The sequence below is a fragment of the Eubalaena glacialis genome, chromosome 6, assembly GCF_028564815.1.
Source record: "Eubalaena glacialis isolate mEubGla1 chromosome 6, mEubGla1.1.hap2.+ XY, whole genome shotgun sequence".
In the NCBI taxonomy this organism is placed as follows: domain Eukaryota; kingdom Metazoa; phylum Chordata; class Mammalia; order Artiodactyla; family Balaenidae; genus Eubalaena; species Eubalaena glacialis.
Window position 1 is genome coordinate 142,494,066 of NC_083721.1, and position 27,497 is coordinate 142,521,562.

The window sequence follows — 27,497 nt, forward strand, 5'->3', positions numbered from 1 at the left end:
AGAGCTAATTAATGAATATGGTAAAGTTGCAGGATACAAAATTAATGCACAGAAATCTCTTGCATTCCTCTACACTAATGATGAAAAATCTGAAAGAGAAATTATGGAAACACTCCCATTTACCATTGCGACAAAAAGAATAAAATACCTAGGAATAAACCTACCTAGGGAGACAAAAGACCTGTATGCAGAAAACTATAAGACACTGATGAAAGAAATTAAAGATGATACCAACAGATGGAGAGATATACCATGTTCTTGGATTGGAAGAATCAACATTGTGAAAATGACTATACTACCCAAAGCAATCTACAGATTCAATGCAATCCCTATCAAATTACCAATGGCATTTTTTACGGAACTAGAACAAATCATCTTAAAATTTGTATGGAGACACAAAAGACCCCGAATAGCCAAAGCAGTCTTGAGGGAAAAAAACGGAGCCGGAGGAATCAGACTCCCTGACTTCAGACTATACTACAAAGCTACAGTAATCAAGACAATATGGTACTGGCACAAAAACAGAAACATAGATCAATGGAACAAGATAGAAAGCCCAGAGATAAACCCACGCACCTATGGTCAACTAATCTATGACAAAGGAGGCAAAGATATACAATGGAGAAAAGACAGTCTCTTCAATAAGTGGTGCCGGGAAAACTGGACAGCTACATGTAAAAGAATGAAATTAGAATACTCCCTAACACCATACACAAAAATAAACTCAAAATGGATTAGAGACCTAAATGTAAGACTGGACACTATAAAACTCTTAGAGGAAAACATAGGAAGAACACTCTTTGACATAAATCACAGCAAGATCTTTTTTGATCCACCTCCTAGAGTAATGGAAATAAAAACAAAAATAAACAAATGGGACCTAATGAAACTTCAAAGCTTTTGCACAGCAAAGGAAACCATAAACAAGACGAAAAGACAACCCTCAGAATGGGAGAAAATATTTGCAAACGAATCAACGGACAAAGGATTAATCTCCAAAATATATAAACAGCTCATTCAGCTCAATATTAAAGAAACAAACACCCCAATCCAAAAATGGGCAGAAGACCTAAATAGACATTTCTCCAAAGAAGACATACAGACGGCCACGAAGCACATGAAAAGATGCTCAACATCACTAATTATTAGAGAAATGCAAATCAAAACTACAATGAGGTATCACCTCACACCAGTTAGAATGGGCATCATGAGAAAAACTACAAAGAACAAATGCTGGAGAGGGTGTGGAGAAAAGGGAACCCTCTTGCACTGTTGGTGGGAATGTAAATTGATACAGCCACTATGGAGAACAATATGGAAGTTCCTTAAAAAACTAAAAATAGAATTACCATATGACCCAGCAATCCCACTACTGGGCATATACCCAGAGAAAACTGTAATTCAAAAAGACACATGCACCTGAATGTTCATTGCAGCACTATTTACAATAGCCAGGTCATGGAAGCAACCTAAATGCCCATCAACAGACGAATGGATGAAGAAGATGTGGTACATATATACAATGGAATATTACTCAGCCATAAAAAGGAACGAAATTGAGTCATTTGTTGAGACGTGGATGGATCTGGAGACTGTCATACAGAGTGAAGTAAGTCAGAAAGAGAAAAACAAATATCGTATATTAACGCATGTATGTGGAACCTAGAAAAATGGTACAGATGAGCTGGTTTGCAGGGCAGAAGTTGAGACACAGATATAGAGAACAGACATATGGACACCAAGGGGGGAAAACTGCGGTGGGGTGGGGATGGTGGTGTGCCGAATTGGGCGATTGGGATTGACATGTATACACTGATGTGTATAAAATTGATGACTAATAAGAACCTGCAGTATAAAAAAACAAACAAACAAAACAACTAATACTAAACTTTCATTGGGTTATTTGTATGGAAATATGTTAATATAAATGTTTCAGACATTTCAGACATGAAATTTCTAAAAATCTTATATGTTCTGGTATAATGTTATAAGTCATAATCCTAGTTATTACTTTAAAAGGTATATCTCAGAAATAACTAATTTTCTTGTCAACTGCATTATTATGAACTTTCATCAAATCTTTAACCGTGGTCATTTTTAAGTCTTTTGTCATTTACAGACAGTTCTGAGTGTACTCTGATGCTTTTGTAAATATGTTCGTATAAAAGGGTTTCATCTTCAGGAAATTCATGGAAAAGACTCTGACAAGTACACGTTTCTGGTACCTGACTGTATTGCTGAACTGAATGAATAAGCATTTTCAGAACTCTAATGAAAAACTGATGAGCTCATAAAAGTGCTAACAAAAGATCAAGATGAAAAAAAAAATTAATTACATGGGACTGAGTGAACTGATGAGGATGAGTATAATTTTTGTGACTTTCTGTTTGAATTTAAAAAAAAGAAAAAATCCCACAAGGACTCAGAGGCAAAGAATATACAAATCAATTTTCACTGCAAAGTAAAGGAGCTGTTACAGTGGAGGATTACTGGACTGAATGTCAATATTATGACATAGTATGAGTGTGTTTCATGTTTGGTAATTGCAATCATTGTTGCTTTTGTTGTGGTCATCCATGTACAATGCTTGGTGTCAGTCTATTTATCTCTTGTAAAAATAAAATACAGTGTGTGTGTGTGTGAAAAAATAAAATAAAATATTTCAAAAAAAAGAAAAAGAAAGGGAAGAGACACTGTGAGTGCACGGTACAGAGAAAAGGCTGTACCACAAAAAGCCAAGGAGAGAGCCCTCAGGAGAAACCAAACCTCTCCACGCCTTAGACTTCCAACCTCCAGAACTGTGAGAAAATGAATTTCTGTTGTTTAGGCTACTGAGTTTACGGCATTTTGTTATGGCAGCCCTGGCAAACTAAGACAAGTCTTTACATAGTAGAGATACTTACTGAATTATTTATGAGTGGAGCAATATGAGATTTGCTTTAAAATACTCCAGAAATAAAAATAGACAGTAGGGGAGGATAGATGAAACAAGACTGGCTAAAAATGGACAATTACTGGAGCTGGGTAACAGGTACACAGAGGTTCATTACACTCTCCTCTTCTACTGGAGAGCATGTTTAAAAATATCCAAATAAGTTAAAAAAATTGCCATGGACAATTGTAAGGTGATTTTGATGCACATCCAAGTAGATAATTACTGAAAGGGTTTCTCATTATCTTGTGTTCTAACCTGGGTTGATATGGCCTGGAATAAATGTGTTACTAACATGTATTTATAAATAACATTTTAACTAAATATAATAAGGCAGTAGGGAAAGGAATGAAAGTGCCAACTGCAGGCAGTGGAACTGTGGGCAAGGGAGAGCAAGCAGGGAAAAAGGAGTCAGCATTTACTGAGTACCTAATGCACACCGGGTGCTTTGCAAACGTTAACTTTGGATGCTCATACTGGTTTAGGAAGTAGACTTGTAAATTTTTTAATCTTTTTAAAAAGCTGTAACATGAAGAAACGAAGGCCCAGAGAGGATGAATGAATTTCCAAGATCACATGCAAGGAAGTGACTCAGCTGGGACTTGAATCCCATCTGTTTGCCTCCAAAGCACACATTCTTTTCCCTGGCCATTGCCTCCTCCCTAGATGTTGCCAAATGACACATCATAAAGGGCAGAGGAGTTCTGACGAGGATGAGATCATGAAGACGTGGGTCCAGTACACACTAACAAAGGACTTGAGCTTGGAGGTAGGTCCTGGAGGTGGAGTGAAGAACACGAGGGCATCCCTGGAGTGAGGAGGGACAGCAAGATATAAGAACCTGGTAGCAGATAGAGAATGAGAGGCCACTGTGGCTCCTGTGGACATGTGATGAGGGCAGGAGTGGGGCATGGGCAGTAGACTTGAAAGAGAAGCTGTCCCAGGACTTGGACCTGGACAAGATTGGTAAACATAACAGATCTCAAAACGAGGTGGGAAAATGAAGCCACCATCAACAGATGAGGGAAGCCAGGAGTAAGTTGTTTCAGGTGGGGAGAGGAGAAAGGGATTAATTCAGTTTAGACATGTAGAATTGGAGATGAGAGTGGACCATCCTAGTGGAGAAGGCCAGATGGCAGTTGGGTTGACAGAATGTTGGATTTGAAAAATCATCTGGTCTACCTCTTCGATCAAGAAATGGGAATACAAGAAGTAACCAGGGAGTGCCCTGGGATACACAGAAGATTTTGGCTCCTTAAGTCTGGCTTACACAGTGGTATGGAATGTAATCATCTGTTCTTTGCTCGCCTATGTGTTCCAGGCACTGTTCTGGGTGTCGGGGTGCAGCAAGCCTGGAGGGACGTAGATGCCTGGATTATTACAAAGGCCTATTGACTGGTCTTCCTGCTTCCACCCTGGCATCCCCTCCATTTTTTTCTCAGACAGTAGCCATTAGGGTTTCTATGTTACTCGGAATAGTCTATGTAAATGGGCTAAATGTAAAAGGAACCTCCTAGATGGTGGTGGAATGCACACCCTGTGCATCTACACGAGACGGTCCTGGGAAAGTGATCCTGTAAAAAGTCAGATCCCATCACTCTTCTGCTCAGAATGATCCAGGAGCTCCTCTCTCTATTCCCTGAACACATAAGCCACACTCTAGCCTTAGAACCTTTGCATTGGCACTGCCCTCTCCCTAGAAATCTCTTCAGCCAGATATCCATCCACAGTTTCCTCAAGGCCTTACTCAAATGCCACCATCTCAATGAGGCCTTCTTTGACCTTCTGTTTTAAATGGCAACTCTCTGTATCTTACCCGCTACATTCCTAATTTCCTATACCCTGCTCTGATTTTTGGGGGGTCCTTATTATTGTTTCTTTTTAATGTCGTGTGTATTTTAACTTAAAAAATTTGACTGTCTACTCTCATTGGAATAGAAACTAGACAAGGACAGGGGTCTGTGTCCCATCTGTTCACTGCTCTAACCCCTGATCAAGAACAGTGCCTGGCACATAGCAGGTGCTTAATGAATGAATTACAGCCTAACAGGGTGATTGATAGAATAAAGACATGGACAAAGTGCCGGGAAATTAAAAAGTGGCGCCAATTCCACCTACCTGAGCGTGTCAGGAAAAGTTTCCCAGAAGAGGTGACAATTGAGCTTGGACTTGAAAGAGAGGTAGGTGGGTCAGGGCAGATGTGGTTGGCTGAATAATGGCCCCCGAAGATATCCAGGTCCTAATCCCTGGAGCCTGTGAATGTTACCTCATAGGATAAAAAAGATTTACAGATGTGATTAAGTATCTTGAGATGGGGAGATTATCCTGTATTATCCTGGTGGACCCTAAATGCAATCACAAGTGTCCTTATAGGAAGTCGATGTAGCAGCAGCAGAAGTCAGTGTGACAAGGAAACAAGGCACTTTGCTGCTGCCTCTGAAGACGGAGGATGGAATCACAAGCCAAGGATGGCAGAGAATGCAGCTCTAGAGGCTGGAAAAGAGGAGGGAACCAGCTCTTCCCCAGAGCTTTCTGAGGGAGCATGGCCCTGCTGACACCTTGACTTTGGCTTAGTGAAACTGATGTCGGACTTCTGAGCCCCCAGACCTGTAAGAGAATAAAGATGTGTGTTGTTTTAAGCCACCAAGTTTTGTGGTAATTTGTTACAGAAGCCAGAGGAAACTAATATAGCAGGTAAGGGCATCCTAGTAAGAGGGTAAGAGCATGTCCAAATCATGAAAGTGGCAGCACACTCCAGATGCCCCTGAGAAGTTTAATGTGTCTGGGTTAGGCAATAGGGAATGGAGAAAGATGGAGCTGGAGAGGTAGCAGGGGCTAGAGTGTGAATCCCCAGTCAGGACTGGAGAGTTTATTCTCTCGGCTTCAGGGAGTGCTGCTGACAGACAGCCCTTACTGTCAGCCCTCCTCCACTTTTTCTGAAGATAACCACCTTGTCCAAGCTCACACCAGCTTCCTGGGGCAGCCTACATCGAATGATTGGTCTGCACAGGAGCATAAAGACTCTGTCCAGCTCACTCTATTTCGGGAGAATTCTGAAGTGTCACCCAGCTTCAGAACCACCCCTCCCCCCCACCTCAGGGATTAGCTGAAGATTTGTTGTGATGATTTCTCCTGTGTCCAATCCTGCCTCCTTCCCCCCCTTCCACAGGTGCTAATTTCAAGATCCTCCTCAATAGACATCCCACATGCTGGTCCTTGTGTCATTCTGCTTCCCTGGGAACTCAACCTGCCAGTGTGAGCTAAGAGGTCTTTAAGGGAGAGAATAAAAAGTAAGATTGGTTGGGGTGGTGGTGGTGATAACTCAGACTAGGTTGGGAGGAGAGATCAGTTAGGAAACTGGAGCAAAATTCCAGGTGAGAGACAGTGACGTCCTGGATGAGTGTGGAGGCCAAGGGAACTCTGTGTGTGCTCATCAGCTTCTCCATAACAGCCTCATGGAGAGAAGGTCAATATTCCTGGAGAGGCCTCGTCCACTGCATGGACTTGAAAGAAGTCCTTCCTCATGATATGACCCAAATCATTGCATTCTTGCCCTTCGTTTCTAATCTGATTTTATAGAACGAGTCTGCTTTCTTACCAAAAATATGTTCTCTGTTTCCCTGGTGAGCAATCAGCTTTGGGAAGCAACAGATCTGATCAGTCATTCTTCCCCAAACAAGAGGCCCACTGTCCTGGGAAGCCTACCATAGGAAGTGTTCTTTCCATTTTTCCCTGAATACCTCCAACACCAAGGGCTCATGACCTTCTTGCAAAACAGTATATTCTCACTCTTAGCAGAGATCTTTATGTTAAGCCTGAAACTGCCCAGAGCTTTCACTTGGTTCTGGTTCTGAGGCCTGATTATTGGCATGGAACAAAGTGTTTTGTGGCCCTAGGTTTGGAGTCAAACAGAACTGGGTTTAAATCCAAACTCTGCTCCTTTCAGTGACCTCCATCCCTTTATCTCACCTAGTTTGCTCAACAGTAAAATGGGGATAAAAATACAATCTACCTTATGAGGTTGTGCAAAAAATGTTGAAAGCATGATACCTGGCACATGGAAAATGCTTAATAAAGGTAGATATTATGGATGTTAGATGTCAATCGAATATATCTCTTCAAAAAGCACTACATGGTACTTCCCTGGTGGCGCAGTGGTTAAGACTCCACGCTCCCAATGCAGGGGGCCTGGGTTCGATCCCTGGTCAGGGAACTAGATCCCACATGCATGCCACAACTAACGAGCTGGTGAGCCGCAACTAAGGAGCCAGCGAGCCACAGCTAAGACCCGGCGCAACCAAATAAATAAATTAAAAAAAAAAAATGCACTACATGATGACATGTGCCCTCTTCAGAGGAGAGAGAAAGAGATAGAGTTGTGTTGCCATTGAGTTGTGAGTGGATATAGACCGGGCCTTTTTGAATTAAATGTATGTTAAGCACAGATATGGTGTGTGGACTCTCATTCAGGACATGTGGAGGGTATAATCAAGGTGTCTCCCAGGGCTTATTTCTGCCTACTTAGAAGAAGAAAGTATTTGCTTTCCATTTACCAAACAGCAGGCTAGCATAATAAGAAGGGATTGATTTTCTCAGCATTCCATTAGCTCAAGTTAAAGAGAGCATAATGCACTTCAGTGGGAAGAGGAATCGCATCATCCGGGAGCAGGAATGGGATATGGAGAGGAATCTGGCTGGTGTTGCAGCTTTCAAAGGGGATAATCCTACTCTTCTCCACATTTACAGTATATGTTTTTTAAAAAAATTCTTTAAACTCCGGCAGTTTATACCCACATTTCCGATCCAGACACACGTTTCATAACCAGCTCAGCTGCTGACCAGTTAAATAATAATAAGTGACTTTCATAAATCTAAACTTTCCCTCAGAAGAACCCAGTGGAAGAGTCTGCAGGGTGGTGGTTGGGGACAAGTCATCAGCAGTGGTGTCAAAACCCATTTGATTGATGGCATTAAACACCAGCTGTCTGCACACTATCAAACCACTGGTGGGAGAGAAAGAAAAATCCAGTTAATCCTCCGGTTGTTTTGTCCACCTGGAATTTACACAAGTGAATGTTAGAAACTGGGAGAAATTCTGCTTTCTGGAGAATTCAGTGATTCCCCCCCCCCCCCCATTGAAGAAAGGCTGCTTACTGGAGGTTTTTGTAGGAAATACAGTATAACCAGTTGGCAAACGTATAACAACACACAGGGTAGGGGCGGTGGTGGGGTCGGGGAACGGGGTGTCCTGATTTGTAGAAATTGCTCATTTCTGTTGTGTAGATACTTTCACATAGCCTATTTCAAACTATCAACTTGACATCACTGAATGTGATCTTGGGAAGCGATGGCACACCATTTTATAGGGTTTCCACCATCCAGATACAACAGATGTAAACAAACTCAAGAGCATAGATAATAGTGCAATGCAGTAAAATAATTGGGAAGTGGCAATTTTGAGTACTTATTATCTTTTAAAAAATATGTTTATTTAAGTATAAGTTCATATAATTTAATTTTTTTTAATTGAAGTATAGTTGATTTACAATGTTGTGTTACTTCAGGTGTATAACAAAGTGATTCAGTTATACATATATATTCTTTTTCATATTCTCTTCCATTATGGTTTATTACAGGATATTGAATATAGCTCCCTGTGCTATACAGAGGTCCTTGTTGTTTATCTATTTTATATATACTAGTGTGTATCTGTTAATCCCAAGCTCCTAACTTATCCCTCCCCCCAATAATTTAAGTTTTAATTATGGCTGTGTTTAACAGCCAGCTCTCAGAATTCCTGAAATTATAACAACTACTAGTTCCTATGAGCCCATACAAGTGGCTCCAGCTCACCATGACCCTTGTGGCACTTGAAGACAAAAGAACACATATTCCTTGGGGATCGGGGCTGCAGGCATGTCAGCTTCTCTCAGGTCCAACCCCGTGCCTAATCACTCACTTACTCACTCATTCATTTTCTGTTTATTCAACAAATATCTACTGAGCATGTGTTGGACACTGCAAATCCTGACATGACCAAGAGGAGCTCGGCGTGGACAAGGGAGCTGATTCCAAGGGAGTGTAATGAGATATGTGGCAGAGATGGAAATGGGCAAGGCAACAGGAAGGAAGAGTGGGCTCCTGGACTGGAGCCCGGGGGACTACCGGTTTGACCTCTGAGCCATTCTAACACAGTGGATCTTTCCCCTTATTGATACACTCTTCTCCTTCAGCTCCCAGAGCACTGCCCTCTCCTGGTTTTCCTGATGCCTTGTTAGCTGCTCTTCCTTAGTCTCCTTTGCTGGCTCCTCCTCACCTCCACGACCTCCAAATGTTACAGTGTCCCAGATTCTAGTCCTTGCACTTCTTCTCTTTCCTACCTCCCCTCCTCAATGGTAATTCATCCAGTGTCATGGCTGTAGAGCACCCACTTCCAGCTCTGACCCCTCCTCTAAACTCCAGACTCATCTCTCCAATTGCCCACTTGAAAACCCTACTGGATGGCTTATAGATAAGTCAAACTGACCATGCTGCACCCCTGACCTTCTGTCCTCTAAAACTTGTTCCTCTCCATCCCCCCATCCCAGGAAATGGCAACTCTAGACTTCTAGTTGTTCAGGAGCTCAAAACCTGTAAGGCATTCTTGATGGCTCTCTTTCTTTAATCCCCCAAATCCAATCCATTGGCCAAGATTAGAGACTCTACCTTCAAAACACCCAAAATGCAACCACGTCTTAGCACCTCTACCACCTTCACTGTGGACCAAGCCATCATCATCTCTCACCTGGATATTGCAATAGCCTCCTAATAAAGTCTCCCAGTTTTCACTATTGTTCACCCCCCGCCCCATCACCTACAGTCTAATCTCAACATAGCAGCCAGAGTGGTTCTGTTGAAAAAAAAAGATCATTTCATTTACCTCATAGAATTTTCATGCATATTACAGTGTTTGGCATATTGCACACATTCGAGTTTTATTAATTATTATTGTTGCATTTAAATTCACAGACTACCATATGATATCATGATTTCTAATACAGGCATACCGCAGAGATATTGCGGGTTCAGTTTCAGACCACTGCAATAAAGCAAATATCTCAATTAAGTGATTCACACAAATTATTTTTGTTTCCCACTGCATATAAAACTTACGTTAACACATTACACTGTAGCCTATTAAGTGTGCAATAGCATTATCTCTAAAAAATGTACATGCCTTAATTTAAAAATATTTTATTGCTAAAAAATGCTAACTATAATCTGAGCCTTCAGTGTGTTGTAGTCTTTTTGCTGTTGGAGGGTCTGGCCTCGCTGGCTGCTGACTGATCAGGGTGGTGGCTGCTGAGGGTGGGGGTGGCTGGCAGTTTCTTAAAATTATACAACAATAAATTTTGCCACACCAACTGACTCTTCCTTTCATGAACGATTCCTCTGTAGCATGCAATGCTGTTTGATAACATTTTACCCACAGTAGAACTTCTTTCAAAATTGGAGTCACTCTTCTCAAACCCTGCCAGTGCTTTATCAACTAAATTTATATAATATTCTAAATCCTTTGTTGTCATTTCAACAAGTTTCACAGCATCTTCACCAGGAGTAGTTTCCATCTCAAGAAATCATTTTCTCTGCTCATCCATAAGAAGCAACTCCTCGTCCATTCAAGTTTTATCATGGGATTGCAGCAATTCAGCCACATCTTCAGGCTCCACGTCTAATTCTAGTTCTCTTGCTGTTTCCACCACATCCGCAATTAATTCCTCCACTGGAGTCTTGAACCCCTCAAAGACATCCATGAGGTTTGGAATCAACTTCTTCCAAACTCCTGTTAATGTTGGTATTTTGACCTCGTGCCATGAATCATGAATGTTCTTAACGTCATCTAGAATGGTGAATCATTTCCAGAAAGTTTTCAGTTGACTTCGCCCAGGTCCATCAGAGGGATCACTCTCTATGGCACCTATAGCCTTAGGAAATGTCTTTCTTAAATAATAAGACTTGAAAGTTGAAATTACTCCTTGGTCCCTGGGCTGCAGAATGGGTGTTTTGTTGGCAAGTATGGAAACAACATGAATCTCATTGTGCATCTCCCTCAGAGCTCTTGGGTGACCAGGTCCATTGTCAATGAACAGTCATATTTTGAAAGGAATCTTTTTTCTTCTGAGCAATAGGTTTCAACAGTGGGCTTAAAATATTCATTCAGTAAATCATGTTGTAAGTAGATGTGCTGTCATCCAAGCTTTGTTGTTCCATTTGTAGAACACAGGCAGAGTAAATTTAGCATAATTCTTAAGGGCCCTAGGATTTTAGGAATGATAAATGAGCACTGGCTTCAACTTCAAGTCACCAACTGCATTAGCCCTTAAGAAGAGAGTCAGCCTGTCCCTTGAAGCTTTGAAGACAGGCATTGACTTCTCCTCTCTAGCTATGAAAGACCTAGATGGTATCTTCTTCCAGTGGAAGGCTGTTTCATCCACATTGAAAATCTGTTGTTTAATGTGGCTACCTTCATTAATGATCTTAGCTGGATCTTCTGGATAACTTGCTGTAGCTTCTACGTCAGCACTCACTGCTTCACCTTTTATTCTGAAGTCACAGAGATGGCTTCTTTCCTTAAACCTCATGAACCAACCTCTGCTAAGCTTCACACTTTTCTTCTGCAGCTTCCTCACCTCTCTCAGCCTTCATAGAATTGAAGAGAGTTAGGGCCTTTGGTCTTCTATCCAGACCACTCAGACATTCTCCATATCAGCAATAAGGCTGTTTCACTTTCTTACCATTCGTGTGTACACTGGAGCAACACTTTTAATTTCCTTCAAGAATTTTTCCTTTGCATCCATTCACAACTTGGCTAATTGTTTGGTTCAAAGGGCCTAGCTTTGGCCAAACTGGGCTGTTGACATGCCTTCCTCACTAAGCTTAATCATTTCTAGCTTTTGATTTTAAATGAGACATGTGTGACTCGTCTTTTCACTTGAACACTTAGAGGCCATTGCAGGGCTATTAACTGGCCTAATTTCAGTATTGTTGTGTCTCAGGGAATAAGGAGGCCAGAGGAGAGGGAGAGAGAGCAGTCAGAACACACACAACATTTATGGATTAAGTTCACCACCTTATATGGGCACAGTTTGTGATGCCCCAAAACAATTCCAATAGTAACATCAAAGATCACTGATCACAGATCACCATCACAAATACAATAATAATGAAAAAGTTTGAAATATTGCCAGAATTGCCAAAATGTGACTCAGAGACACCAAGTGAACAAATGCTATTGGAAAAATGGCACCAATAGATTTGCTCAACACAGGGTTGTCACAGACCTTCGATCTGTAAAAAACACACTATCTGTGAAGCATAAAGAAAGCACAGTTATGCCTTTATCAGATTTTGTTGGTTCTCAAAGATGAATAGCTTGTGCTTTGAAGAGGTGCACCCATGATTGTGCAGGCAGCTGGGTGGGTCTTTAGTTTCAGAGCAGAGCCGATGCTGGGCTGCAACACAGACAATGCCCTCAGAAGAGCTATCTTAATAACTGAGACTAATTTAGTTGTTTTGTTTTTGAGAAAATTTTCTAATTTAGCAACATGAAGAAGAAAGTCTCCTTGTCGTTTTTTTCCTTAGCAAACATTTATTCAATGTCTGCACCCATCTCTGTGTCCATTTTTTTTAAGTTAAGGTATAATTTACTTATGGTGAAATTCCCCGTTTTTAGTATACAGTTCTATACTTTTTGACAAATGTATAAATTCAGGTAATCACCACCACAACTTGATTGATAGAGTTTACATTTCCCTTGAGTAAAATAGGGATTCCTGGGTATACCTGTGTTGTTGAAAAGCCTGTATTTTAGAATATTCTTGAATAAATGCAGAAAGCTTACTCTCTAATCCCTAACAAACACTGATGTAAAAGGTGTTTGATGACAAATCACTCTATGCCTCGGAGGGTCTTCTGTGTTTTCATCAATAGGAAGAGTGATTCGTAAATGAGCAAAATCATCATTTGGTCAAATGGCTCAATTCAAAATAATTTTCCAAGTACTTAAAAATAGTTTGTTGGCTTTCCTTCCTAAGAATGATAAACTTTTCCCTTATTTACATACGGTAAGTCCCGTACATATGAACGAGTTCCATTCCAAGAGTGCATTCATAAGTCCAATTTGCTCGTTAAGTCCAACAAAGTTAGCCTAGGTACACAACTAACACATTCAGCTATATAGTACTGTACTATAATAGGTTTATAATACTTTTCACACAAATAATACATAAAAAGCAAACACAAAAAATAAAGAAAACATTTTTACTCTTACAGTACAGTACATTGAAAAGTACAGTAGTACCTGCTACATCACCACTGTTTTTACACTTGCTTCTGGACAGCCTGGGCTTGAAATAAAGATACTGTACTGCTGTACTCTATACAGTACTATACAGTATAGTACACAAAAGCACAACCACTTGTAGAGGATGCACGCACATGACAATGTACACCAGGCATGTGAACGAACTTACGTGATTGGACATGCGAACACACGTTCGCATCTTTGAATGTTCACAATTTGCAGGTTCGTATGTAAGGGACTTACTGTATTGATTTGCCTTATAAGCATTCTTCCCCACTGAGAGTGCAGAAATCCAGCCTGCTGGGTCATCACCTTGCCATCCTCTTAAGGTAAATTTGCCAGGAGCAAATCCTGCCCCGGGTCTTCATCCAGGTTAAGGTGCTCCCTGCTCATTTTATTTTTGTTTTTTTTAAGCAATATAGTTCTTTATGCGTGCACAGAATACACTGACTTAATGATAATAATTGGAAAAGACACAAATACTGACGTTTAACACATTGGCGTAAATACAGCCTGCTCCTCCTTAACTAACGTGGTCTTTTACTAGCAAAGTTATTATTGTTGTTACTGTTATTATTCAGGGTTCGCAACCTTGGCTGCACATAATAATCATAGAGGAATGTTAAAAGTAAATAAACAAAACTGTTTCCAGGGCCCATCATGGAACAATTGATTTAAAATGTCAGAGAGGGGGACTTAGGAGTTAGAATATTTAAAACTCCCTCAGGAAATCTAATGTGCCACCTAGATTGAGGACCACTGGCCCAGCTGTTCAGAAAACTTCCTGCTTAGCTTTGAAGGTCTTTCCTCGGAAGTGTAGGCAAAGCTGGAGGCAGCCCACTGTATGGGGAAAGTGTCAGATCAGGGGTTAGAGGATCTATGTTAGTACCAGCTCTGATGCCGACTAGTCAGGTGAACTTGGCCTTTTGGGACATCAGTTTCAGGACCAGAACAAGGGTGAGGCAAGTGAGGTAACTAGGGTACAAAATTTAAGGAGGCATGCTCAGGGCTGAGTGTACCTACCCCATCCTGAGAATATGTGCCTCCTTAAGTTTTGCACCCCCAGTGTTTCCTTCAGATGACGTGGGCTTGACTGCTTACTGTCTTTCCCAGTGCCAACATTTCACATCCCAAACCTAAAACTTAGGCCAACATAGTACTAGTCAAAGGAAGACTTGTATAATTATCCAACTGAGTTTGGTCAATAGCCAAGCTGGATAATTCAGACCAAAAATACTCTCTCTTAAAACAAATATCATATATTAACGCATATATGTGGAATCTGAAAAAATTGGTATAGACGATCTTATTTACAAAGCAGAAATAGAGACACAGATGTAGAGAACAAACGTATGGATACCAAGGGGGAAAGGGGGGTGGGTGGGATGAACTGGGAGATTGGGATTGACATATATACACTACTGTGTATAAAATAGATAACTAATGAGAACCTACTGTATAGCATAGGGAACTCTACTCAGTGCTCTGTGGTGACCTAAATAAGAAGGAAATCCAAAAAGAGGGGATATATGTATACATATAGCTGATTCACTTTGCTGTACAGTATAAACTAACATAATATTGTAAAGCAACTATACACCAATAAAAATTAAAAAAAACCCCAAAACCAAAAATACTCTCTTTTCCTGCAAAAGGAGGGTGGATTTTCTTTGTTCTTCACTTCAGGAAGGTTAGGTGAACAATGCTCAGTCACCTTATACCTTAATTATATCAACAGTCCCTTGCCCACTGGCTCCAGGGCTTTGAGTTTTAGCCCAGACCATCCACAGATGGCTATGCCTTCACCTGCACAATCCAAAAATTCTCAAAATGTGTGTTGGTTGGGGAGGGTGGCGTTAAGGCCTACAACTAGTGGTGTCCCCTGGGGGGTTGATATTTACTTTATTTTAAATTTCAAAGCACTTGAAAGGAGAGCTTGGGTCAGTGGCATGCAGTGTTGGTTCCCACAGATTGGTGAGAGACAACAGTGAAATTTTCAGGAGTTGTTTGGTGAACTGGTTATTAAATACAGCCATTATTAAAAATTAAATTATATACACTTACAATTAAATAAATTATACTTAAAAACAAAGTAACAAAAACTCTAAGTTCTTAACTTCCTAATTATTCTACTACATTTTATTATTATCATGTTCTTGAAGGTATGGCTATTATATCTGTATTTTACAAATACTAAATAATTTTCTGCTACTGTACATCTCTTCCCAACTCTGATGGCATTCAGTGCCATCACATGGTAGCTGGAAATCAGCTGCAGCGGGAGTATTTACACCATGGAGATTGGCAAGCGCGTTTTTACTTGGAGATCCAGTTGTTAAACATTTACCATTACAGTTAAAGAAGATGTGGTACATATATACAGTAGAATACTACTCAGCCATAAAAAAGAATGAAGTAATGCCATTTGCAGCTACACGAATGGGCCTAGAGATGATCATACTAAGTGAAGTAAGTCAGAAAGAGAAGGACAAATACCATATGATATCACTCATATGTGGATTCTGAAATATGACACAAATGAACTTATCTAAGAAATAGAAACAGATGAACAGACACAGAGAACAGACTTGTGATTGCCAAGGGGGAGAGGGGTGGGGGAAGGATGGATTTGGAGTTTGGGGTTAGCAGATGCAAACTATTATATACAGAATGGATAAACAACAAGGTTCTACTGTATAGCACAGGGGACTATATTCAATTTCCTAAGATAAACTGCAATGGAAAAGAATATTTAGAAAAAGAATGTATGTATATGTATAACTGAATCACTTTGCTGTACAGCAGAAATTAACACAACATTGTAAATCAACTGTACTTCAATAAAAATTTTTTTTTAATTTACCATTACACCACTAGCTTGGGTTAACTAAAAAGTTGAAAAATACAGTGCTCGTGAATTAGCCTTGCTCTGTATAAAGCAGCTTCGTGTAGTGGAGAGACCTTGCATTGACTAGGTCTGCTAATAATTTGAAAACATCATCTCTGTCCCTCAAGATCCTCAATCTCTTAAGCAGGCGAAAATATAATACTCACTCCGTTGACCCATAAGATTATTGTGAAAACAAAAATTCATTTTAACTCCAAAAAATTGTTCTGTGGTTTATGATTTGTGGTTTAATAAAAGGGCTTAAAAAATGAATATCTTATATAAACACAGGGCATTGTGACAAAGCATTGTGCAGTCTCAAGAGAACAGACAACAGATATAAAGGCATATTTTGCTATTTGCTTGACCTCAGTGTCTGGCTGGATGTGAGGAGTGATAGGACAGTGTTCCAGTGCCCATTGATGGAATCTGTGCGCCCTTTTGGGGGAAAACTTGATACACTGAAGTAGCTTTTAAGGTGGCACATTTTGGTTATGCTGGGATACTTGAATGAATAACTCATGGCTAAAATTAAGGGTTATTAATAACTCAGAATTTTATGGTAAGATTATTCATTTGTATGCATTTTTTTCCACACACACACACAAAAAATGTGTGAACAAAATGTAAAGGGATTTATTTAGCACTAAATCCTGTGATCTGTTTGTTGGGGCAAAGTGCTAAGTGCACTTCCTTCCTTCCCCAATTCTCACTCTTGATCTGCAGCTGTGAACTGAGTTTGGGGCAGAGAGGGACAATGTCCACTCCTGATTGTTGCCCCCTTGTGGCCATTAGACAGAAGCTTGAGTGGCCTGAACCACCTGCTGTGGACTACAGACACTTGGGGAGGGGTAAAGTCTTGGCAAGAAGTATCTGAATCCTTTTCAATTCCCAAAGCTTTGTCTGTTGAATAAACAATGACTATTTTTCAAAAAAAAAAAAAAAAAGAATGCCTATTTTTCAAATTCATCTGGACACCATTGTTATGAACCAAACACAATCTCATTTCAAAGCCTTACTGAACCTATAGCGCCTTTGGGTCATGGGGGCCTCCGTATGGTTGCATTGGTTGTCCTCTGGCAAAGGGTGCCCAACTGAGGGAGCTCATACAAGGGCTGAAAACCAGTCCCAAGTCTCTTTCATGGGCCAACTGTCCTACTTTGGGGCTCAGCCAGCCCTGAGAAGAAGTGGCACCATTTTCTACTTGATCCATCTAGAAAGCCCTCTTTTACCTCAATTTCATAAAGGCATAGAAGTATACCAGGGGTATTACATATGTTCTCAATCGACAGATACTAGTAAACAATCACCAGAGTTGTACAGGTGTCCAAGTATTTTTGCCATCAGAAAAAGAGGTCTTTATGTCCAAAAGGGTTAGAAAACCCTGAGTGAGATCTTCAGTCTGTCTGGACCAACATTTCCAGTTTTCCCCAGAGTTGTGTGCATGTGTGTGCGTGTGTGTGTGTGCGTGTGTGTGCGTGTGGTAAAATCCAGCTAAACTGGTCTCTGTTAGGGGGTGAGCTTTGGAACTTCATTCTTACACACACAGATACACACAGATACAGTCATAGGCACACCAAACACATACACATCACACTCCTGCTTTTGAGACACAGACTATTTCCCTTTTCCTTTGCCCACTGGGTCTACTTCTATCTCTGATTTCCAAAGCCTTCTATGATTTAGCCTTTACGCGTTCATTCCCACTGTTCTGCGTTGGTGCAGCCTCCCTTCTCAACCCGCATCCATTCCTTGTTAACCTGGGAATTGAAAGACATATTTCCTTCCTGCACTGCCTACCCTTTGGGTCTCGGTTCATCAACTCTTCGATATATATGTGCTCTTCTTTCTTTCCTGGTGGAGCTCCATCTCCAGGAAGGTGGTCAGGTTCTCTGGAGCAAGAGCTACATCAGTCATTTCTCTCTTATCTTCCCACACAGCACTCTGTACAGCTCTTTCTTGGCAGTGGGAGCCCAATAAGTCAGTGACCCAACTGAACCGACATCAGAGGAAGGATCAAGACTGCTCAAAAGAAGGTCTAATGTCACGGGGGACATTGGATGATGGCCTCCAAGGAGCCCCCTTCCTCTGAAAGGGAAGGAAAGCAGCTGGCTGACCACGTGATGATGCTACGGGCACAGGGCAGCCTGGTACATCAGAGGCCCTCAATAGCTGTTTTGTTGGAAGAATGGCTCAACTGTACTTCTAAGTCAATTTGAACCCAAAGCAGGAAGGGATTGACAGACTGCCCACCACTCCCACAAAACTGATAGGCAGTATTTTGAAAGCATTAAGTAAATTCTGAGTGTAACCTTGGTGGCAGAATAAAAATGGATATTAATGATTAGCAATTAAAAACTGCTCAGTCTCTGATTTTTTTCCAACATTATATCTATTTTTCTATCTGAAAAGAGTATATTTTCCAACTCCTTTTACATTCCTCTGGTGGGGAAATAAAAAGCATAAACACCACTTCACTGCTGATTGATCCTTTCCAAGATTTCACCTGTTTTTCTGTTTGAAGAAAGTATGTTTTTCAGCTTCTATTGTTTTCCTCTGATGAAACACTGGAGCAGTTTGGTTCTTGAGTTATTTTTTTGCAATGTAATTAAGCTGATTAGTATCCCATATGGAGTGGAAACAATTGGTTTCACGTATGCTGGTGTACAGTTAGCCACAGAGCTGTAATTGTTTACATGTTTCTCATTTCCTTGTGGAAATTTTTAGACTTTGTTAGATAAAGATCTGGCAGACTTGAACTCTGTGAATATTACAGCCTTTGGTTACCAGACGTGGCTGTATCCTGTTCAGATCTCCAGGATGAAATTGGTATTCTACAGTTTTATACATAACAAACTTTGAAGATGCACGCCTCCCCAGCATCCCTTTCCTCTTGCCTGGTTCTGGCAGCGCCCTGGCTTTTGCTCAGGGATCCTCTGGCCCTGTGCAGGCCTGAGGTTTAGGGAAGCTGACTCCACCTCTGGGTGCAGGGTGAGCTTGATTGGTCTATAAGTAATCTTGCCCCCTTGCCACCGAGATTAGTTTAAGAATCCAGATCTTGATAATCAGCACGTGGCATTCCTCAGGCCAAGGAGATTGGTTTAGAAGTGGGCCCAAATTATGGCCCAAGAGATGAAACAGAAGGTTTGGTAGGAGTTTCTGGTCAGGAGGGCTTCTGATTTTAAGAGTGGAGCTACTGGACGAGATGATCCTTCTTCTTATGGACGTTGCTATGGCCAGACTGCAAGGCCAGGAAATGCTACAATCACCTTGCTGTCAGCCTGGGTCTGTTGCCAATCCACAAAAGAAGAAGGGGACAAGCAAATCATAGAGAGGCAGATTGGGGGGCTTATGGAACCACACCTGATGGCTACCTAGCATCTGGACTTTTTCAGCTACATGAACCAATAAATCTCCTTTAGTGTATAAGCCAGTTGAAATGGAGTTTTCTTTTACTTGCAGCCAAAAGCATCACTACCAGTACAGACAGTTTTACCAAAGAAATGTGAATCAAAAAATAAGAACTCAGTCTTATGAAAGATAAACATATATATATGTGTACATTTAGAAAATAAAATACAGAGCAGTCCTGGATATAGTATAGACCTCCCTCTTCTATTTTCCAAATGAAGAAGTAAGTTCACAGAGTTTTGACAAAGCTTTAAGTAGCAAAGCCAGAATAAGTGGAAAAACCCTAGATATCAACAAAAAGCTATACTTGGCCAAATTTCTTCAGAGAAGCCCTATGGGCGACATGGTACCAGGCCCACCTTCACCTAAGTTTAACAGCTAAGCCCAAGGCCTCCCACTCTTTTGCTGTAGTTCTTGTAAACTATTTGAACAGTAAACAGTTCTGTGTGTCTTCTGGTTTTCTATATAATATTCTGTCTTGATAACCTTGCCACTTTCTTTAAGGGGTTTGGCATTTCTTTGTGAGGAAATGGTGAAGAAGAGAAATCCCCAACTTCCCTGGACATGAGCACAGCACCCTGATACACATAGTGTAGTCAAATTCTATCTGAATCTCACTCTCTATACCAAACCAATTTTTCAAGATATTTTCCTAAATATAGGAGTTCTCCTGCCAAGAATTCTGGTGACAGTTGTTGGGCAATAAAATTTCAATCTTCTGACTATAAATGAATGAATGAACAGTCTCTCCACTGATACATCAGATTGTATAGATTCACTGGCAGTCTTCTGAAGAATCTGCTGCAGTCTTGCTTTAATAGTGCTACTACCTTTACCTTTTGAAAGGACTCCGAACTTTCTGAAGTTTAATAATCAGAATGGAATTTTAAAAAAATTTCCTCAATACTGAACAATGGGTATTATATCATTATTTACCATGTAAGTATTATTGTGGCACATTACAAAGCACTGGTAATATGGCCATAGGAGATTTACACTTGCCTAATTATTTAACCCTGAAGTTTCTTATTAAAACAACTCATAATTCCATAAGCATGTAGGATTTCAGAGGAGAAAACACTCATTGAAGCCTAGGATATTTAAGGAGATTTCAGCAGTGAGACATGAGTTGGCCAGGTAGGACTCAGAAAGGAGAAAGCAGAAAGGTATTCTTATCTGGGGGAATGGTGTGGACAAATGTGTGGTGATAGGAATGCATTAAAGCGTACTTCAGGTAACAATGACTCAACCAGTCTGGCTGCAGCAGAAAATAATGGGGAATCCTTTTTAAAAGGTAATGTGTAGAAAATTTTAAAACCCAAACTAAGAACTGTAGATTTTCATCCTCTAGGAATATGGGAGCCTCATCCTAGACCACGGAGAGATGAGACTGCAGGCTTTTTTAAGAAGGTGAGTCTGGTGGAAGAGCATATGGCACTGTAGGCTGGGGCCCGTTTTAGATGAAATGAAGAGGTCCGTGTGCACCTGGAACAGCGTGACTGAAGGAATAGTAAAAAGGGTGAAATGGTGTGCCAATGTAGGAGCCATTAGGAAGATGAAGATTCAGCTGCTCTGGGGACCAACTGGATAAGGAAGTTCAGACCGAGAGGGCATCGAAAATGATTCTGAGGGTCGCAGCCTCTATGATGGGTGGATGGATGAAACTGCCACTGGAAAAGTCGAGAAATGCAGAAAAAGGAGCCACCTATCAGATGAGAAAAGGAATTTTTTTCCCTGAAAGATTGAGTTTGAGGCAACAGGACAATAAGGTAGGTACTCCAGGCAGTTGGAAAGGTGCAGTTGGAGGAGAGAATAGTCAGGGCTGGAAATAAGGATTTGGGAGCTGTTGCCCCCTCAACAGCTATTCCTCCTTCCTTCTGAATAGAATCCCACCTGTGTTTGGGTTGCGAGAGCCCAGTTGGAGAGGAAAACTCATGATGGTCCTGAGTCCAAATGTGGTACCTCGCTTCCCTTTGATTGGTCCAGGGGTGAGCCATGTGATCCTATTCTAGCCAATGAGACGCACGGGTTTCTGGGAAGGATTTTCTTTCTCCAGGAGAAGGCCTGCTTTGCTTTCATCTCCTTCCTTCCTGCTACTGACTGTCAGGAGAGAATGGGATTATTGGAGCAGCATCTTGAAGGTTGTGGCTGACACACTGATGGTGACAAAGCAGGAAGATGGTAAGAACTTTGGGCACTGGTGCCCTCGTTGATGTGCTGCTCAAAGTCTGGATTTGCCAACCTCCAGACTTCTTGTGACACATACATTTATTAAATGTCTCTGTTATTTAACTCTCTGTTGGTATTTTATTATTTTCACCTGAAGATATTTTAACTGCTATGGATGTAATTATTAACGCCTGTGAGAATAGATGTGACCTGAGAGGAAAGGAGTAAGAAAAAGACAAAGCCTGGAGAGATATACCCATATTTAGGAGGTGGAAGCTTTTCACTAATTAAACCTTACGGTTTCATAAAAATAAGCGACACAGAAAACTTGTTTTAATCATGAAAACACACACACAAACACACACCCCTACAACCTCCCTCCTGCGAGCCACATTTTCCATAGAGCATATGTTTCAAATGAAGAGTCAAAAAGGAGATCTGTTTCAGTGTGGAGTTCCAGGGGGGTGATTATTTTTCTGATGTGCTTTCTATTGCTAAAACAGAGTCCCTCTGAATGAGATTGTTTGCTCAGCGAGCACCTCATTCCTCCTTCTCCCTGGATGAATTAGAAAGCAGGAGGAATCAGGCCGAGGTCTCTCCCTGTGATGGGTGAGGAGCTCTGTTTATTCCTGGGGATAGTGGCCACAGGCTGGGGTGAGGGCTGACTCACAGGGTAGCAAGGAAATGGCCTGGATCTTTGACCGAAGTAAGCAGTGTCCGATTCCACCTGCGGGGAGGAAGGAGAGGTTATGAGAAAGAATGCCATATCTATTCCACTGAGCAATTAAGGCCATTATTTTTCTTGAAAAAGCATTCTCTTAAAACGCTAAGGATAATTTAGCTCCCATCTTAACAGAACGTACTGATGACTGCTAATGGATACATTCTTTTAATAAGTGAAGAGGCACAAGAAAATTGCCAGATATTAAAGAGTCCCACACATCTTATCTGAGTCTATAATGGCTCTATCAAATGACCCAAGTGAAAGAAATGTGACTCTTCAGGGGTTAAAGGAGTCTATCTTTCCTTAGTGCAATATAAACTCACTACTAGGAAGAACAGTAATTCATTGGTCTAGCCTAGGAAATGTTTAAAAGGGGGACCATATCTCAAGTTAAATGATGCATTTCCTTTTGGTAGAAAGAAAATATGAAATAGAACCTCTGTGCACTGTGGATTTATGTAAATAGCCTCTTACTGGCAATAGAGCCCAGAGTTCTATTGGGTCTCTGAGCCTTGGAATCTTCAGCCAAGAAGTCAAAGAGCCTGTGTAATATGTTGTTAATCTTATTTGTTCTTTGTTTCAATACCTTCCATGGTGTTTTTGTTGGTTGGTTTGGTTTGGTAATTTTAAATTCTATCCTTAGAAATGTTTCTCAAGATTCAAGTAATTCCTAGTACTCCAATCTTGGGGGACACTTCTTAAAATTTATAAAGAATTCCAACAAATATGAAAATGACAAACAACCCCAGAGATAAATGGACAAAAGAAATGTACCAGGAACTCAAGAAGAAGTGGCCAATAATCATATAAAAAGATGAATGATTGTATAGTAGTCTCCTGAAACTTGCTGTTTTCAGTACAACAACTAAGCCTCTAAGCTTCATCCTTCCATGGTATTGTGTGTGGCAATGTTTATTTTCACTGTTGGAATGATATTTCACTGGGTGAGTTTTCTATAATTCCATTCTCCCTACAATACATAGAGCGTGAATCTATATTTATAAAGCTCAAAAACAGCTCAAAGAGATAAAAGGGATTGCAAAAATTACATATCTGATGGAACTATTAAAAACAAAGTAATGATAAAAACAAATTTTAAGATCTTTCCTTGGAAGAGGGGGAGATTGACATTGGGGATGGGATAGGAGAATATCAGTTATCTATGGCTGCATAGCACACCACCCCAAAACTTAGTGGCTTAACACAAAAACCATGATTCTATGGTCAGGACTTCAGGCAGCGGTCAGTCAGCAGGGCTGCCTTGTCTCTGTCCCACTAGAACTAGCTGCCTCTCTCATGCGGCTGCCTTCACTGAAGAGTCAAGATGGTCCCACTCTCAGGCCGGGCACCTCAGGCCTTTTGCACATGGCTTCTTTCTTCATGAGGTGTCTCATCCTCCAGGCCCTCTCTTTCCACGTGGCCTTTCCCTCCAGTAGGATGACCTGGAGTTCTTGACAAGGAGAAAGCACCCACGTAATACTTGCGTAATTAAAACTTGATGGCAAGTAAAATCTATTACCTAATGCAGGAGTGCCCTGTGGTTAAATACTTTTTGGAAATACTGCACCTGGCATCCCCTCTTAGAGACTCACAAGGCAAACAATAAGCTTGCTAAAGGCTCTGGGGGGTCCTGCAAGGAGCAAAAAAGAAAGGCCTATTTTTGGTAAAGGGAGCTGGTGAGAAAAGGCAGAGGCCCTCCATCTTCTCTTTCCTCAGGGAGGTATGGAGGAAGGGCTGGCTTAGAGAAAGCTATTAGAAGGGTTGGGTCTGCCTGATGAGAACATGCGAGCTCTGCTCTCCCTGCTCCCAGGAGAGTACCGTGTGACTGCAAGGGGCTCTTTGTGATCACTGAGGCCTGCTGCACACACGTAAGGCCTGTAGGAAGTGGGTCACTGAACAGGTCAATGGTGTCTCTCCTGGAATCAGGTCTCCTGTGTCTCTGCCCCTCTGCACTGCCCTGCCCTGGTCTTGAACTAGCTCACCTTCCTGATTCCTGCCTCTCATTTGCTTTAACCCCTGTGGCCTGCTTTGGATCAATTATCCCGACCTGTTTTGTGCACCTTCAGTTTGTCCCCGATGCACACTGACCATAAGCTCCTTGGACTTTCTTTTTTCTCTTTTTTTCCCTTTACTTAATTTGAAAGTTAATCCACACTGGTTTTAACAAATTCAAATAATACCCAAAAGTGATAGTGTCCCCTTTTCTATTCCTATCCCAAGTCCCAACTGTCTGTTTCCTTCCAGATGATTTTCTATATTTATATAAACACACGTGTGCATATATTTGAACAAAATGGGTATCAATATGTGCATATCATTCTGTAATCTCCCTTTCCATCTAGCGTTGTATCATGTACATCTGTCCAAGTTGGTACACATAGACGAATGCAACTCCTCTTAATAGCTGCAGTTCCAAAGTATGGAAGTGCCTTTATTTATTCAGCTGTTTCCCTCTGATCAACACTAACATTGCTCCTTATTTTCTGCCGTTGGAACCGATGTGGCGGTGATCTGCCCCGTACATGAGTCTTTGCACATTCAAGCTCTTGTTCTGAGGACCAAGTTTCCAGAAGTGGTAGTGCTGAATCTTAGGGCTTGCCTGGTCTCCCCTGTCTCATTGTCCTCTTGACCCTGATGTCCTGGAGACCCCTGCGGTCACGTGCCTGGCTGCTCAGGCCATCCTGGGGTTCACCCATTCCAGGGCCCGTCTGCCTGGCACCCTCCTGGAAAGCAGTCCCTTATCTCCTGCACAGTGAAGCTCTGCCTCGGCAGCACAAGTTAGTCACGTTGGTTGATAACTATGCGTCAGTACAGCACCTGCCACATTGTGTTAGCATTATTTTTCTACTTGTCTAATTTCCCCAGTAGATCAGAAATTTCCAAAGGCATCACTGTTACCAAACACAAGTTTGTGTGTGTAAGGCCAAATAAACTGGAACATCAGAGTTTGGAGCAGAGAAACATTTACTACGGGGCCAAGCAAGGAGAATGGGTGGCTTGTCTCAAAAAACAAGAACTCCTTGGAACGTTTCAGCAAAGCATTGTTAAAGGCCAAGTGAGGGAGGAGCATCCCAGGGTCTGTGATCAGCTCATGCACAATTCTCTGATTGGATGATGGTGATCAAACCTTAGGCACCAAAAGGTCAGGGGGCTACACGCTCATGATCATCAAGTAGTTAATTTCTTCCATTTGGTGGTGGGTTTTAGCCTCTGAAAAGCTCAGGAAATAGGCATGAGATACTATGATCTGGGCACTTCAGAGAGGAGCTACAGCAGAGGATATGGGGGAGGGATCTATCCTGGGAAGGCTCCATAGGGTCTTGCACCATTATATCATCAGGGCTTAGGGCCCTGATGGGGCTTAGGGCTTAGCACTTGGTGAGTGAATGAACGGATGAATGAATGAATTCATTAACAAATTTAATTGAATTCACACTGTGTGCTAAACACTGGCACTGTGTATATACAGCTATGAACAAAGCCAAACTTCCTGCTCTTGAGTGGTGGAGACACAGTAAACACATTATAAATAATTGGTCAGGTGGTAGTAAGTGCTATAAAGAAAAGTATGGCGGACACCTCTCCTCAGTCAGCCATTAGATACTGGCCACCACAGAAAGGGGTATGGTATGGTCTTGGGCACAATGGCTCTCCTCAGCCATCCCCAAAGGGGTCACCACTGAGGGCTGTGGCAGCACTCCCAGCAGCTGAGGGGGTGAGGCCTTCATTCCTGAAGGGGTTTTTCTCAGCGAGATAAAGTGGCCTGTTCTGACAGGGAGCACAACAGGTTGGGGGCTGGCAGTCAGTAGGCCCTGGTTCTAAGCCCGGTTGCTTTGGGGAGAGAAAGTATGAGGAAAAATTGCTGAAAAGATTTCCTGGGTCTGTTTGCTTGCAGAGTCCTTTCCCTTCCCCAGCTCCGCTCAAGGTGCTCACACCTGCAGGCTGGATTTCTCCAGCACCCCGGCAGCCCTTTCTGACCAGGGCTGGCCAGTAGGAGCCACTAGTCAGACATCATTAGCAGGAGGAAGGGCAAGGCCAGGTATTTCTTTCCTCCTCTGCCTTGCGCAGGATCTCCATTAAGAGCCTGGCTCCAACTCCGCCGTTCAGACCGAGGGTGGGTCCAGCCTCCATCAGGGAACCTCTGCCCCTGGGCTCTGGCGACACTACTGTGGGAGACATGAGATGCTCAGGTCCCCTTCAAGGAAGGACCTGCTGCCCGATGGCAGGGGTGAAGCTGGCAGCCCACCTCCAGCCATCAGCTCCTGCAGGGTCAGCCTTGCAGTGTCATGCTCTTCCCAACCAGCCCACATCCCCTGACCAAGGGGGTGGGTATTAAGTGCCCAGCCATTTTGGCTGAATGCAGGACATGCTGGTGGGCAACACTCCAGACCTGGCTGAGGTTTTGTTTGGTCTGCATCACAGGGCAGCTTCTTCCTCTGCCATCCTGTTTCTCCTTTCTCTCCCAGGAGCTGACCCCTAATAAACACCATGAACCCCAAACTATGCCTGTCTGCTTCCAGAGAACCCAACCTGGGCACCACTTCTTCCTCTGTCCTGCCTCAAAGGCCAGTGGCTTCCTGTGGCATTAATCTCCCCAGCGCCCTTTTGAACACTCAGATTTTGCATCATCTGCGTAACCAATTCACTGCATCATATTCCCATCTGTTTAAATACTTAAACTGGGTTCTGTTTTCCTGCTTAGACACTGCCTGACAGAATGAGTTTTACGTCTAAATTTAAGTTTATATTCTGGCCTCTCCTCCTAAGCAATTGTGTTATAAAAGGGCCTCTTAACTCACACAAAAATATTACGAAATACAGTCCTTTAATGGCCTCAGGGCCACCTGTCAGTTGGAGGCTTGTAACACTGTCTTTTGTTTTGGTTTTTTGGCCCTGGAATCTGAGCTCCCCACCGGGGATTGAACCAGCATCCTCGGCAGTGAAAGTGCAGAGTGCTAACCACTGGACCACCAGGGAATTCCCTGCCCTTTGAAAGAAAGGACATGGCCAGCCGTGGAGGTGCCCCTTAAGC